Here is a 14,454-nt window from a genome sequence, read left to right on the forward strand (position 1 = left end):
CTCTTTCCGATCATCTGGAAGGGTGAGAACTGCCTTTGCATCCGGCTTTTGCTGCATAATCTATACCACCGAAGACATAATAGGCGCTGCATAGCAATTGAACTTTTCCGCTTTGCCTTTACGTTGAGTCCGAAACCGCTTTGCCCTGTCCTGTAGCGCTTTAAACATCAAATTGTGAAATGGGTATGGCAGGCAATGGTAGAGACAAAAGAGAGCATCGCATATTGCTGGAGAACCTGGAGAAGATGAAACCCCTGATCTTTCAGGTGCTCGCAGTAAAAAATAATATTGTAACACTGAATACAGTTGCTGACTCCTGTGATAGTCTGGGTGTGAGTCCAACAAAAGTTCCTGACAAGCATTTGCCGTTTCTTCTGGTGAAAGATTCGAGAAGGTTTTTGTTGCGGGCAGAGGTGTCAGCACAGTCAATATTCCCATTGCCTGTCCGATATCCTCCGCCGTGAGTGCGGTATCATTCAACTTTGGAAAAGTTAGCAAGAGGGAACATAGCTTGGCAGTAGAGATATTGGCAGACAAATCGGTCTCAGCCAACTTTTGGAGACCCACGTGTATCAGTTGTTGTTAAGAGAACACCAGACGCGCGAGGCACCTGGAGAGTAGTGACTCTGTCAACAGTGGATGACTGTGGTGAATCTTCCTCAGAAGATTCCTCTGAAATCTGCTCTGAACTGGGAGTATAGTCTGATTTGCTGTCAGAACTATCCCCAGATGCAGGGGACTCGTCCTCCGATTGTAGATGCTTTTCCCTGTTTCGAGTACGAACCATCTTACTAGACTGTGCGTGGGCTTCCATTGGGAAAGTTGAGTAAGCGGTGTTGAGGAGCTCAGGAGACCTTGCCGCTGATTTGTGAACTGTGAAGACTCTGTGCTGCTGATAAGAAGAATTAGGCTTGAATGAACCTTATATTTACGCTAAAGTAGCTTTTCAGTATTCTTATCAAGCTGCTTTTATTTTTAGGATTTTTATGTTGCTTTTGCGCAAGGCCAGGCTAGGGCGAGGAAAAAAGCGATGGAAAAGGAAGGGCGAGGGCGAGGAGCTAAGACGGAAAAAAAAAAAAGCGGCCCAGGCATGGGCTAGGGCGAGGGCAAGAGGTGGAGGGGCTAGGCGAGGGAAAAGGGCGAGGAGTGAGGGTAGGAGAGGGCGAGTGGGTGGTAGGGCGAGGGCGAGGGCTAGGGCGAGGAGTGGGAGGGGTAGGCGAGGGCGAGAGGTGGAGGGGCTAGGCGAGGGAAAGGGCGAGGGGGTGGTAGGGCGAGGGCGAGGGCGAGGGCGAGGGCGAGGACGAGGGCGAGGAGTGGGAGGGGTAGGCGAGGGCGAGAGGTGGAGGGGCTAGGCTAGGGAAAGGGCGAGGGGCGAGGGCGAGGAGGTGGTAGGGTTAGGGCGAGGGCGAGAGGTGGAGGGGATAGGCGAGGGAAAGGGCGAGGGGCGAGGGCGAGGGCGAGAAGGTGGTAGGGTTAGGGCGAGAGTTTTAGGGGATGGGAGAGGCCGGGGGTGGGAGGGTTAGGACCAGGGCTAGAGGAAAAGGGGTAGGACGAGGGAGAGAGGGTGAGGGGGAAATGGCAAGGGACTTGCAATTCGACATAAATTCAGGGCTTACCCCACTAAGCTCAACTAAGCTCCGTTGCAGAAATAGTAGCTTATCATTAGTAGCAGACTGAGCACCACCAAAGGCGCCTTGATTTGGCAACTGTCCCCACATCTAATTTCTGGAGGGGATGTGAAAGTTAGGAGAGGGAGAGGGAAAGGGAAGGATTAGGACAGAGGCTAGGGGAGTTGGTTCAGAGGAGAGACAAGCTGAGGGGAGGAAAAAAAAACAGTTAGTACTAATCATCAAAACTATCCCAGAGACCTTAAAGATAGAGTAGACCAAAAGAATAACATGCATTGATAATATCGAGTTAGCAGAAAGAATCAGCAATTCATAAACGCGAAGTATCATCCTACATAAATACCCCACTCAAGGCATTTATAGCTTTATGCATCTCCAAGAACTGAGTTTGACTTGAGAGTAAAATCTGAGAAAAGGAACTTATTCAAATTGGGGAGATTAGGTTATGTCCAAGAAAGACAAAGATTGAAGACAGATAGAGTGAAGATAGAGTTGATCAAGTCCAGAAGCAACCTATGAGCTTAACCTAGACCGCGGAAGGAGAGCCGCCTGAGGAAATTTTCTAAGAGAGATAAGATAAATCAGAACAGTAAGATGGGAAAGATAGCGATTCCGAAGTTATTTAAAGGGTCAGGAGTCTGCAAAGCTCAACACCTTCTCTGATTGTCGTGCGGTTAGACCCTTGAGCGTCTCTCAAGCATGATAGCATTTGATCCGAGATCCATTGACCAAAGGCAGAGAAACTCCTTCGAGAGTGGCTAATTGTACTGCACCATGGGGTAAAATCTCTATCACCTTATATGGTCCTTGCCATGCTGGGACCAACTTCTTTGCTTTCTTCAGAAACTTGGCCTGATAAAGTAGCACCAGTGCTCCTTGTTTTATTTGCGGCTTCCTGAGATGGCGATCATGCCAGGCTTTATGACGAAGCTGCTCTGCTTCTAGGGCCAGTGAAGCCAAACCTCGGCTTTCCTCCAAAAGGAAAAGACGAGAGACGGATGCCGACCCCAAATTTCCATTGGCACGAAGACTCCCCACTCGCGGGGACCCTGAGTTGAATTCGAAAGGTGCTATCGCTTCCAAACCGAAAGCCAATTGAAATGGAGTGTGATTGGTTGTGGCTTTGAAAGAAGTTCGATATGCCCAAAGTGTACCGTGGATAGCTTGAGCCCAAGTTGATGGATGAAGATGACATGCTTTTCGCAAGAGTGCTATCAGAACCTTATTAGTGCTCTCTGCCTGCCCATTTTCTCTAGGGTAATAAGAACAAGATTTTCTGTGAAAAATCTTGTAGTTGGCCAGCAAGGTAGAAATTGTTTCATTCACAAAGTGACTACCCCTGTCACTGGTGATTTCCAATGGACATCCAAACCTGCACAAAATATTTTCATAGAGAAACTTGGCTAATGTAGTGCCAGTGCAGTCCGTTGTTGCAAGTACCTCTGCCCACTTTGGTGCGTAGTCGGTAGCCACCAAGAGATACTTACGATTGCCGGGTTGGGCAGAGGGAGTAATTGGGCCTACAAAATCTATGCCCCATCTCTCAAAGGGCTGCCATGCCATAGAGACCTACAGAGGACGGTTTGAATGTTTGCTTGGTTTAGGACCACAACGCTGACATACATCACATACCTTTACATAGGCAATTGCATCGCGGAAAATATAGGGCCACCACAAGCCACACTGGAGAATCTTTTGTGCAGTAATATGGCCAGGGTAATGGCCACCAGTGGAACCACTATGGGCATCCTCTAAAATATACTCGACCTCGTGAGGGGAGACACAGCGCCTCAGAACACCATCTTGCCCTGATTTGTATAGCTGGCCCCCAATGAGAGTGAAAGGCCTAGACTTCAGCAACAGGCGTCTCTTCTGTAGGGGAGAAAGATTCTCTAGGTAGAGGCCACTAGAAAGCAGATGCAAAACATCGCCGTACCATTCTGGTGTAGTATCCACCTTAAAGAGACTACCATCACGAAAGTCGTCAGCAACCCCTGTTGCTTCTTCACCAGTGTGAATGCGAGAAAGGTGGTCGGCGAGGACATGATGTTTGTCGGGCCTGAGTACCACTTCGAAATCGAACTCTTGAAATAAAAGTAGCCATCGCCATACTCTACCTGCAACCTGCGGCTTGTTGAGTAGATATCTGAGGGCATGGTGATCCGTAATAATTGTGAAGTGGACCCCTAATAAGTAGTGCCGAAATTTTTGCAGAGCATACACAATGGCTAAACCTTCCCTTTCTGTGGTGCTATAGTTACACTCTGCCTTGGTGAGTAGGCGACTTGCATAGTGAACAGGGCGATCCAGGTTATACTCCTTACTAGGCTGGGTCAGCACCGCACCCACAGCCAGTTGACTGGCATCTGTATGCACATGAAAGGTGAGAGACCAATCGGGAGCTACTAAGATAGGCGCCTCAGTGAGGCGTTTTTTAAGGTATGCAAAAGCTTCAGACTCTGCCTTTGACCATTGAAAGGGAACAACAGCACTGGTTAGGCGGGTCAGGGGTTGAGCCACCTGTGCATACATGCGTATAAACCTGCGATGATACCCTGTGTGGCCTACAAAGCTCTGTACCCCTTTTGGGTTGATGGGAGGTGGTAACTTTAAGATTGCCACACTCTTCTCTGGGTCAGGAGCTAAACCTTTAGCCGACACCACATGGCCTAGAAGTGTGCCTTCAGTAACCAAAAAATGACATTTGTTAGGATTTAGCTTTAGGTGTGCCTCTCTGCACCTGAGGAAGACAGCAGAGAGCTGAGAGAGGTGTTCCTCTAGGTTTGCCACTGGGGTTGAACATTGAGCACCTGAGAAGGTCGAAAAATCGTCCATGAAGATGCGAAGATGATCCGTAAGCAAAGGACAAAAGATGAGATATACTGCCCTATTGAAAGAAGGTGGGGCATTTTTCAACCCAAAAGACATTCGAGTGTATATAAAAATACCCCAGGGAGTCACAAAGGCCGCTTTCAGTTGATCACCTGGATGGATGCCCAATTGATTGTATCCACTAAACCCATCCATGAAACTGTACAATACATGCCCTGCTACATCTTCGAGCACACGCTCAGTGAAAGGTGTTGGGAACCCATCTGGGATAGTTACCTTATTTAGAGCACGGTAATCGACGCACACGCGGATTTTGTTGGATTGCTTCTTCGGCGCTATCACCATGGGTGATAACCACTCAGAGTGCTCCACAGGTACTATGATCCCTGCCTCTTGCATTTTTTCTAACTCTGCCTTGACCGCCTCAGCATACTTTGGGTTGAGCTTGTAAGCTCGGCCTCTTATAGGCTTAGCCCCTTCAACCAGAGGTATAGTGTGGACACCCAATTCTGGTGGAATCCCCTCTAAATCCTTGTATGACCAAGTGAAAACATCTTTAAAAGAGTGAATGAAGGAGACGACCTGATTGAGTAGTGCGGGATGCTCCCATAACCAAGCTGCTAACAATACGTGCTGAGGGTTGTCAGGATCTCCCAGGTTGACTTCTCTGACCGGGTGTGGGGTTGTAGCTGGAGAGGGTGCTTCTGAAGATGAGAGGTGAGCTGCCTCTTGGAGCTTCAAGACATCATGAGCAGGGGTTTGATCGATTGGAAACTCTGCATACTCTTCTTGTAACCATCCCTGTGGGAGCTCCTCGAAGGGCAAATCTTCCGATGCAGACAACCTAACAGAGTGCTTTTGAATGGGGTCCAACTTGGGAGATGCTCCAGGAAGGGGGGAATCTTTGGCTAGCGCATGCAGAGGAGATTTCTTCCCCCTTCGGTGATGTGTGATAGGTTCCCCAAGACCGAGGGCTTCCATCGGCGGTTCATTCGACGCATGAGAATGTGGGGCTAACACACTTACTTCTTCGACTGTTGTACTGTCTGTAGGACTTTGGACATCGGTGTCCTCCTTAGGATTTTGAAGAGAGAGTGTAACTGGCGGCACAGGAAAGTTTTGAGTAGAGACCATGTAGCATGGCATCAAAGCGGTAGCTTCCAACCACTGTAGCAGGTCCTCATCGGACCCGTCAGGTGGAATGGGCTGCTCCGGGTCAGGGTTGGACTGTACTGTCAATGAGCTGTACTGAGCCACTGGATCCATCCCTCCTTCAAGCCATATTGGTTGCATTTGGGAGCCGGGAGTGGATATCCACATGGCGTCGTTTCCCCAATCATGAAGTGCCTTAGTATGCCGCAACCATGGTCTACCAATCAGCAAGGGAAATCCTCCCTTCACTTGAGGAAGACTGACCACCACAAAATCCAAGCTAAAAGTGAAGTCTTGTACCTTCAAAGGCACCTTCTCTATTATGCCCACAGGATATACTGTCCGTTGGTCTGCCAATGTAACAGTGAACGGAGCAGGGCGAGTAGGCTGCAGACCTAAGGCTGACATGGTAAATTCGGGCATTAGGTTTATTCCAGACCCGCCATCCACTATGACGCCTGAGAACGATTTCCCTAGAATAGATACAGTAAGGCGTGGACTTTTATAATCGGTGAGGGGAGCAGCCGGATATGAAATCATGTAGGACTCCAGGGGCTGCACAGGTAGGTGCCCGCCACTAGGCCCGGTACCGGGGTACAAAGATTGAATTATTGAGAGTGTGTCACTTCTAAGAGTTGCATCGAGCCGAAGCATCTCATAAAGAGATATTTGCTGCAAGGTGTTCTTCAAGATTGCTTCTGCAGTGGGCCTATCTTCTACAACCTGGGCCTCCTCGGAAACTTTGACCTGTTGCAAATCAGCTACTGCTACCAGGAAAGCTCTATCAATGTCCGAAAGCATAGAGATTGGCCTATTCTTTGCACCATTTACGGGTGCGCCATTTTGAACAGGTTGCTGAAGTCTTGGACCGGATGGTCCAGTTGGCAACCTTAAACCCAGGGCTGCTCTTTGTGCTCGAGTGAGCACCCCAGTAGGCTCTGCTGCTCGTTGTGGCTGAACTGTATGTGTAGCAGGTGCTGGCTGAGGAGTGGTGTTCACTGTGATTAGATTGATTTTCGGGAATGTAAACTCTTGTTGATTTTGATTTGGGCCTAAAGAAGAGGATGCCCTTTGTTTGGGACAATCTTTACTGTAGTGGTCCTTAGACTCCGGACAATGTCTGCAAGGAGGAGACCCCTCAGGTAAAGGACACTTACTTTGATAATGCCCATATTCACCGCATCTGTAGCATAGGATTGGCCGATTTGACAGACGAGAAGGGGGACGAGGTGGTCTCTGCTCTTTTGTTGCATGGTGCTGGAGGCTGAGGTGTAGAAACTTTGGGGAACTGAGGGAGTACTGGTATGATAAAAACTGTCGGGTGCAAAGTTGTTGTGCATACCTTGCTGCATAGGGGGTGTTGTCAGTAGAGGAGGCAACTGGTTTTGATGGCCATAGGGTGAGACCATGTTGGATGCAAGTGCTAGCCCTTGTTGGAGGGAAGGACCAAGATTTTGTTGTATTTGTCGCAATCCCTTGAGGTAGTAACAATCGTTATCCTCATGTCCAGATTTCTCACAGAAGTGGCAGTAAACCCGAAGGGGGCATTCCTGTGGGGGGTGCCCTGTAGAGCGGCATGAGCTACACCAAACCATGGCCTTAGTCTCTTGCTGACATTTGAGCTCTTCTAACTCGCGCTTAATCTGTTCCAATGCCTCATTATGTGTAGGCTTCTCTTGTTTAAGAGAGAAGGACCTCTCCTCTTGAAGAGCTCGTTGTAGCTTTAGGGCTTCCAGTTCCCTGCGTAAAGAAGTTAAAGGATCAGTAGGACTACCTTCCAAGAACACAGAGGGAGTATCTATTTGAGGAGAGTTGTTGAAGAGATTCCTAGCTCCCTCTATTCTAGTAGCAGCTGTGATGAACTCGTCGAGGGTGGCGTCGGGTCGGAGACTCTCTCGGAGTTTTTGTTGAGAAGTTTTGGGAAGCACCTTCTCCACCCACTTTTTAACCATGAATTCACCGGGTTGTTGGGGAAGCTTGGCCACCAGTGACTTAGTTTTAGTCATAAGCTCCGCAAAAGTCTCCTCAGGCTTGAGCACCATGTTGGCTAACTCATCCAACACCTTCTCCTGGTAGTCTCCCGGCCAGAAAGCTGCACAGAACTGCTGTCTTAAGGCTACCCAAGTTGCAAAATGGTTCTCTGCAAATTGGCTGTACCACTTATCTGCTAGGCCATCCAGGGTGGATGGAAATAGTACCAAGTAAGCATCTTCTCTGTTCAGCCCACGTCCCCTACTGAGAGATACAAATCTTCTTGCATGGTCGTCAGCATCTTCTGAAGACAGCCCTTTGAAGGTAGGGAACTTGATGTTCACCTTGGCCAAAACACTAGCTAGTGGCTCCATGATTTCTTGCTGAGTCTGTTGCACAATAGCTTGCTGTAGCAGAATAGGAGAGAGCTTTTCCGGAGAAGGTGATTGCGAAGATGGGGAACCTGATGACGAAGGAACCGGTGAGAGCTTTTCCGGAGAAGGTGATCGGGAAGATGGGGAACCTGATGAAGGAATGGGTGATGTGATATGTGGAGGTATAGGTGATGAGGTTGAAGGATTTCTACAAGGTGTCAAAGGTCGTCTTCTGTGATAGTACTTCAGAGGGCTCAGTAGTGGGCTTTGACGCTCAACTGACCTCCTTGTATGTGTCATGCAGTGACCTCCAATCCAACCAAGCTTTGGGCAAGAAAACCTTGAACTGGCTGAAGACTGGTCGAGACTCTACTAGACCAGACGAGTGACTAGACCAGCTGGACCAGGGACGAGGAGGACTAGACCAGGGTCGAGGGGGTCTAGACCAGAGACGAGGGCAAGTTGGACCAGGGCGAGAGGGGACAAGACCAGCAAGGCGAGAGACTAGACCAGCTAGATTAAGCTATCAAGGGTGAAACTGGACCAGACCAACAGGCTGCACAGGCGAAGCGAAGAAACCAGCTACTCAACAGAGTGAGACTTCAGTTGAGGTCCCACCGTGATCGCCAAAATGAGAGCACCTGTAGCGCGGATAACTTGTCGTGCTCTCTACAGTGGGTGGTCCTCAGTGCAATGTGCGTGACAATCTCACTCAAACAGACTGAATCTCCCTCAAACAGATGAATAGAAAGGAAACAATAGACGTCAACAGAGCTCTCAAAGACACAACAGTAGACCAGAACATATGACTCGACTATCTCAAAGACTGATACAGACTCTGGCGTGGCAGCACACTCAGCTCCAGCCCAGGACTCTCAGGTACAATGGGGTTGTCAAGGCTCAGATGTGCCTGGATGGTGCAGACATGCTCTGTGTAAAGACCCACTCTAGACGACTACGTGCAAGATAAGATAGAACTGCCCCCAAAAATGACTACTCATATGTACAACCATAAGAGCCACCAACGGCCCATAAAGAACATCATCTAAGTCTATCCCCACTGGGTGGCGGTGGTGACCTAGACACGATGTCCACTAGACCACCCTGCCACGTGTCTGCCCAAGTGTGAACCGACCAGACCAAAGGCCAACTGACCAAAGCCCAACTATAAACTACTGTCATATGAAAGTGAAAGTGACACTGTAGCAGGCTACACACACACACACACACACACACACACACACACACACACACACACACACAGAGGTGGGGGGGGGGGGGGGGGAGGGGGGGGGAGAGAGCACTAGACACACATATATGGTGAGGGAGATCCAACCCTCTTCTTCACAAGATAAAAGGACTCAGGACAGACACATGCTCATCACCACCCAACCATACTATATATATACCATTGGCCCTAGCTATATATTGTGTGTGGATGTCCGACCCATGTAGGCAAGTTCTTGGCATGACTGGTATCGTGCCTATAAAGATAGGTTGTCGACTATTGAGGAGGCAGACCTAGTTTGTAGTACAGCTCTCTCTCTCTCTCTCTCTCTCTCTCTCTCTCTCTCTCTCTCTCTCTCTCTAGCCTCACGTGACGTGTACGTCACATTGGTGGAGACGGCGGGCAAGGGGTAGAGGTGGTAGTTACGTTTCACTTCTTGCTCAGCCCACGTCTGTCTCCGTCTTCCATGGCTTTCTTGTTCGATACGGGCTAGCTGCTCCTGCGGTTCTTTGATTATGCTCTACGAGCTCCCTTTCTCCTGCTAAGTTTTGCCTATTTATCGTCGTGCAATCCCTCCTGGTTCCCCTTGAAGGTCTTGATTTCCTGAACCATGGCATGGTGCTCTGTTTGGATCCCGGCTAGCAAGCTCACACAGTCTGCCTACTACTTTTGTTAGCTCCATAGCATCGCTCTCGACGTAGTACCCAATAGCAACAACGTAGACCTTTGCTTGTTTTGCACCTGAGCCTTCCAAGTTGTATTGCCCAGACGGTCGATAATCTTGCTTTCTCCGAGCTTGATCGTGCTCCAATCAAGGTGCGCTCCAAGAGGAAACACAACCTCAAGGTTTTCAAGAAGCCTTTCAAATCGTCACACAGAAGGTGAAAACTCCTCGACAATACCGTTTCAAGCTAACGAGCTCCAAGCTCGGAAGGGCAAGAATGAAGTTCAGACGCCAAAGTTTATGGTGGTTGGGACACTGCCTCTGACCGATGAGGTAATGACTCTGCATGCTTTATGGAGACCTAGAGGACCTGCAAGTACCCAAGCTAAGAGTGTGCAAAAGCTCAAGAGTGAATTACAATGTCACGGGTTTGTTGATCATCTGGTTGAAGAGGTAAGGGCGCTTTTGGAGAGCTGCAGGTACCAAAGATGGGTGGATGAAAGTGAGAATGAAAGCTATGGCTGGGATTTCGAACCCTCATGCTGATGCACACGCGTTTCTTTTGCCCTCATCGTTTCAGTTGCCCAACCTACACCCTCGATTCTTGCTAGCATTGCTTCTCTCTAGATTCAATAATCATGGCCCTTACCTCACTCTTCTTCACGTTTTTAAAGCCATGCAGCGCAAGAAAGCAAAGCTCATTCTGTCTGTCCTATGGCTCATGTACCCTTTTAAAGCTCCTAAAGTTGAAGGGCCATTCTACAAGCACAAGTCTGGATAGAAGATGTTGCATCTTGCTGCTACTACAGGTCGCCAAGTCACAAAGTTCTCTACAAAAGGAGGTGCCTGGAGAAGATTCATCAAAGCAATCATTGCGTCTGTAAAATGGAAACAAGCCCCCAGTTCATTATCTTCTCCTTAGTTTTTCTTAGTTTTCAGTTTGGCGTTTTCGCAAATGTTTCTTTAAACATTTGCTGGATCTAGCTCTTAGCATTACTTTGTGTTCAATAAAGAATGAAGTCACACGCACCAAATCCCTTTTGGAAGAGATGTATGTCCTAAAAAGATCACATACTTGTTATTATGATGCAGCCCTCAGTCTTTCCTCGTCTTGTCCATTACATCAGGATAGAGACCTGATGTTTGCATAAGCGAGATGTTCGAGTTCCATGCCTTGATGATGATTGGCATGATGACAAGTCTAGCCCCCAAGCTCGGTCCCTTAGCCCCGAAGCCGTTGTATGATCACTCCCCCCAGATGAGGCGTTGGAGTTGATCCCTCTTTTGTCGAGTCCCTTCTCCAACCAAAATTGTAAAAAAGATGTCCATCTTTTTCTCCCTAAGGGGGGAGGTGTGGTGTGGATGTCCGACCCATGTAGGCAAGTTCTTGGCATGACTGGTATCGTGCCTATAAAGATAGGTTGTCGACTATTGAGGAGGCAGACCTAGTTTGTAGTACAGCTCTCTCTCTCTCTCTCTCTCTCTCTCTCTCTCTCTCTCTCTCTCTCTCTCTCTCTAGCCTCACGTGACGTGTACGTCACAATATAAACCTAGTACTATATGTGTGTCATGCCCCCCCTCCCCTTGGAGAAACGTTTTGTCCTCGAAAGCAAAAGTGGAGATGTCTTCTTAAGGACACTAATGTTTTTGATAGTGGCACCTCCCTCGGGTCCAACTATCTACTTGACGATTGATACCAGGATAGTCAAGAATATGTGTATGTTAATACGGTTCAGTACGAGGCTCAATGAAACCAACAAGAACATCTTGATCATCAACATTGTTGTCCCTTTGTAAGAATTTTTGTAAACAACCAGAACTGGATGAATACAAAAGTGTGTAGACTCGATTTATAACCCGCTTGAGTACTTCAATGAGTTATCATAACTAAGAGGTGACTAAATGAATGATCAATTTTGAAACTTTTTGAAGGTTCTAGAACATGTAAGAATACCTTTTCTCAACTTTTCATGAAAGTGACATGCTGACATATCTCATTAGCACAGATTAAGTCAGCTTTATGTCATTAGTAGCCAATCCCATTATAGTTGGTGACGAAAGTTGAAAACCTGACATAAACATGAAGGGACTAAACCTAGTCACAACATGCTTTGCATCATGATAAGAAAACTCCAAACTTGAGAATTGCTTTTGGATAATGTATGCTCTTAGCATCTAGCACTAGATTAACACTTGCAAGTTGCCCATCCATCTCTGGATAATTGGCAGTATTGAGTTGTGTTCCCCAATCATTTAAAGATAATCTTCCAAAAATGACTAGTAAATACTATTACTTACAAAATTACGATGTAATCTATATAATCTATACATATTGTGAGCAGACAACTTGGTTAAAGAGTGGACTTGATTGGAATAAACTTACAAGTTTAGGGAATCTATCTACAAGCACCCACATTGAGCCATTACCTCGTATGGTGGTTGGTAGGCCCACAATAAATCCCATAGAGGTTCTGCACTTGTGGTGCAAAAAGCTTGGCAAAAGTTATCAAATTCATGAATTTACATGTCATTCCTTTGCTAAACACTAGGGCCCATAACACCTAGTGTGCATGCATTCAGTAAGAACTTATCCAAACCTGCATTTCATAACTATAGGTGCCAATGCTTATGGCGGATGTTATGCTCATAACACACATGGAAGAGAAGGGAATAAAATTTGTTTACAAAAAGAAACTAAATACTTCCTATTGAGATTACTTGAAATCCTTGCTAAAATATTTGGACCATAATAGAATGTGCAAATTAATAAGATCTAGGTTCCAACAATGAAACATTTTCATTAACAAAACGTAGCCTTGCTATATATTTAAATAACCATCCATTAATGTTGTTTTACAATACTTGATACTTGTAACCTTAACAAGTCTTACTTGGTGTTTGACAGTTTCTGGCCACTTAAATAGTTTTTGGTACTACGTGCTCAAAATGGTCTAAGAACCATATTTGACCAGCACCTAGGGACTCTTTCATGACACACAATCAAGAAAAATATGTCAGTATCTGTTCCAAAGACTCATATTCTCTACATGTGGAATATGTCTCATATAATGATGTTAAGAAATATGACATCCATTAAGTACAATAGGGACTCGTGTGTAGAGGTAGCTAGAAACACTTAACAACATGAGTAAGAGGGTACCTCATGAACCTTGCTCTAAAATAAACTCCATGAGTTCCTAAACCATGTTGCACACTGTATGACTAAGAATATGTGCCAAATGATACCCCTACCATATAGACCTATAATTATCTCAATAGGGAGTGAACCCTTAATTGTATCAGAATGAACAATTAAAAGAGAAAGTAAGAGGTGGCAAAAATGGTACCTGGTACACTATTTTCCCAAAATCCTTTGCCCAAACATGACCTTGTCATTTGTCTAAAGAGTTAAGTGGATGAAAAAAATCCAACATATTTATCTCACTTGTATAGCTCAATCAAAGCATCTGCAGAAAGGAAACAAACCAAATCATATGCTAACTATGGGTTGGAAAATATTGTATACTTACCTGAAGGTCAAGGATAATTTTCAAACCTCAAAGGTACATTACCAAACTTCCAATTTCAAAAGGTCCAATATTCCTTTGACCTATTAAACACTAAAAGTAGAGATTGAATTGATAACCCTTGGTGTTGCCTTGGCAATATGGACCCCTTAGCTAGATTTTGCAAAGAAACTACTTAAACTATTAGGTAGTTGAGACCAGCACAAACTGTCGTGCTACCAATAGTAATTGTAAGCAACCTGGTAAAGTGAACATAGCTACTATCCCTTGGGGTTTGAGAACAACTTTCCTTGAAAGTAAAGGTGTGAAGAGACCTATCATTAGTTGAGTCATACCCCTAAAATTATTACTCCTGTAGACATAATTAGTGTTATGGATTAAGCAAGAGATCCTCTCAAGTTGGAATCTTCTTCACAATTGAATCTCTAAAACCATTATATTTTTCCAATCAAAAAAGAGAAAAATCCACCAAACCAAAAAGAAGGTAGTCATACTAAATAGTCTTTGGTTCTTAAAACAAAGGATTTGGTTCTTAAAACAAAGGATTACCTACCTTGAGGCTTTCTTAGCAGATTCATGATATCCCATGAATTAGTTACTTAATAGTGAGGCCATGCATGTCTGCTATATAGACGAAAAACATCATATGTAGTGCATGCACCTTGTGCATATAACCAACGATGTAAAGGGCCCGCCGCTACTGTCATGCAACGAACACAAGCAAATATACTAGCCTCAATTGTTATTGAGTAAAAATTTACAACCATGAGAGAGAGAGAGAGAGAGAGAGAGAGAGAGAGAGATTTATCATGCTTAGTAGGTCACATATGACCCATGGGACCAGAATATGCGTACAAAAGAGTATCTCCTCTTGACATAGAGAGGAAGATGGTTATTACATTGGGGCCTCAAACATCTAATAATCGACCTTGCACTAGAGAGAGAGAGAGAGAGAGAGAGAGAGAGAGAGAGAGAGAGGAGGAGGAGGAGGAGAAGAAATTGAATTGCATACGAGTACTTTAAAAGGCTTTTGGCATGTTAGACCCCTTCAAAAAATTCAGAACCCCTCCCTTCAAGT

General features: G+C 46.1%; 1 protein-coding gene across 9 annotated transcripts in view; it reads right to left on the bottom strand.

Annotated features, from left to right (window-relative positions):
• The window catches only part of LOC147465093 (branched-chain-amino-acid aminotransferase 5, chloroplastic-like), a 37,551-nt gene that overhangs the window by 9,342 nt on the left and 13,755 nt on the right, over positions 1–14,454 (bottom strand). For 3 of the 9 annotated variants that reach the window (XM_086518236.1, XM_086518176.1, XM_086518245.1), the window contains 2 exons: positions 13,197–13,316; positions 12,674–12,833 (listed from right to left, as the gene is read on the bottom strand). The gene's annotated coding sequence lies outside the window, so the exon portion shown is untranslated. Of the gene's footprint in view, positions 1–11,803; positions 11,919–12,673; positions 12,834–12,855; positions 13,047–13,078; positions 13,111–13,196; positions 13,317–14,454 lie in introns of those variants that run through there. The other 6 variants (XM_086518189.1, XM_086518229.1, XM_086518204.1 and 3 more) reach the window with 5 other exon arrangements.

The sequence above is a fragment of the Adiantum capillus-veneris genome, chromosome 1, assembly GCF_014529385.1.
Source record: "Adiantum capillus-veneris isolate H3 chromosome 1, ASM1452938v2, whole genome shotgun sequence".
Taxonomy (NCBI): Eukaryota; Viridiplantae; Streptophyta; class Polypodiopsida; order Polypodiales; family Pteridaceae; genus Adiantum; species Adiantum capillus-veneris.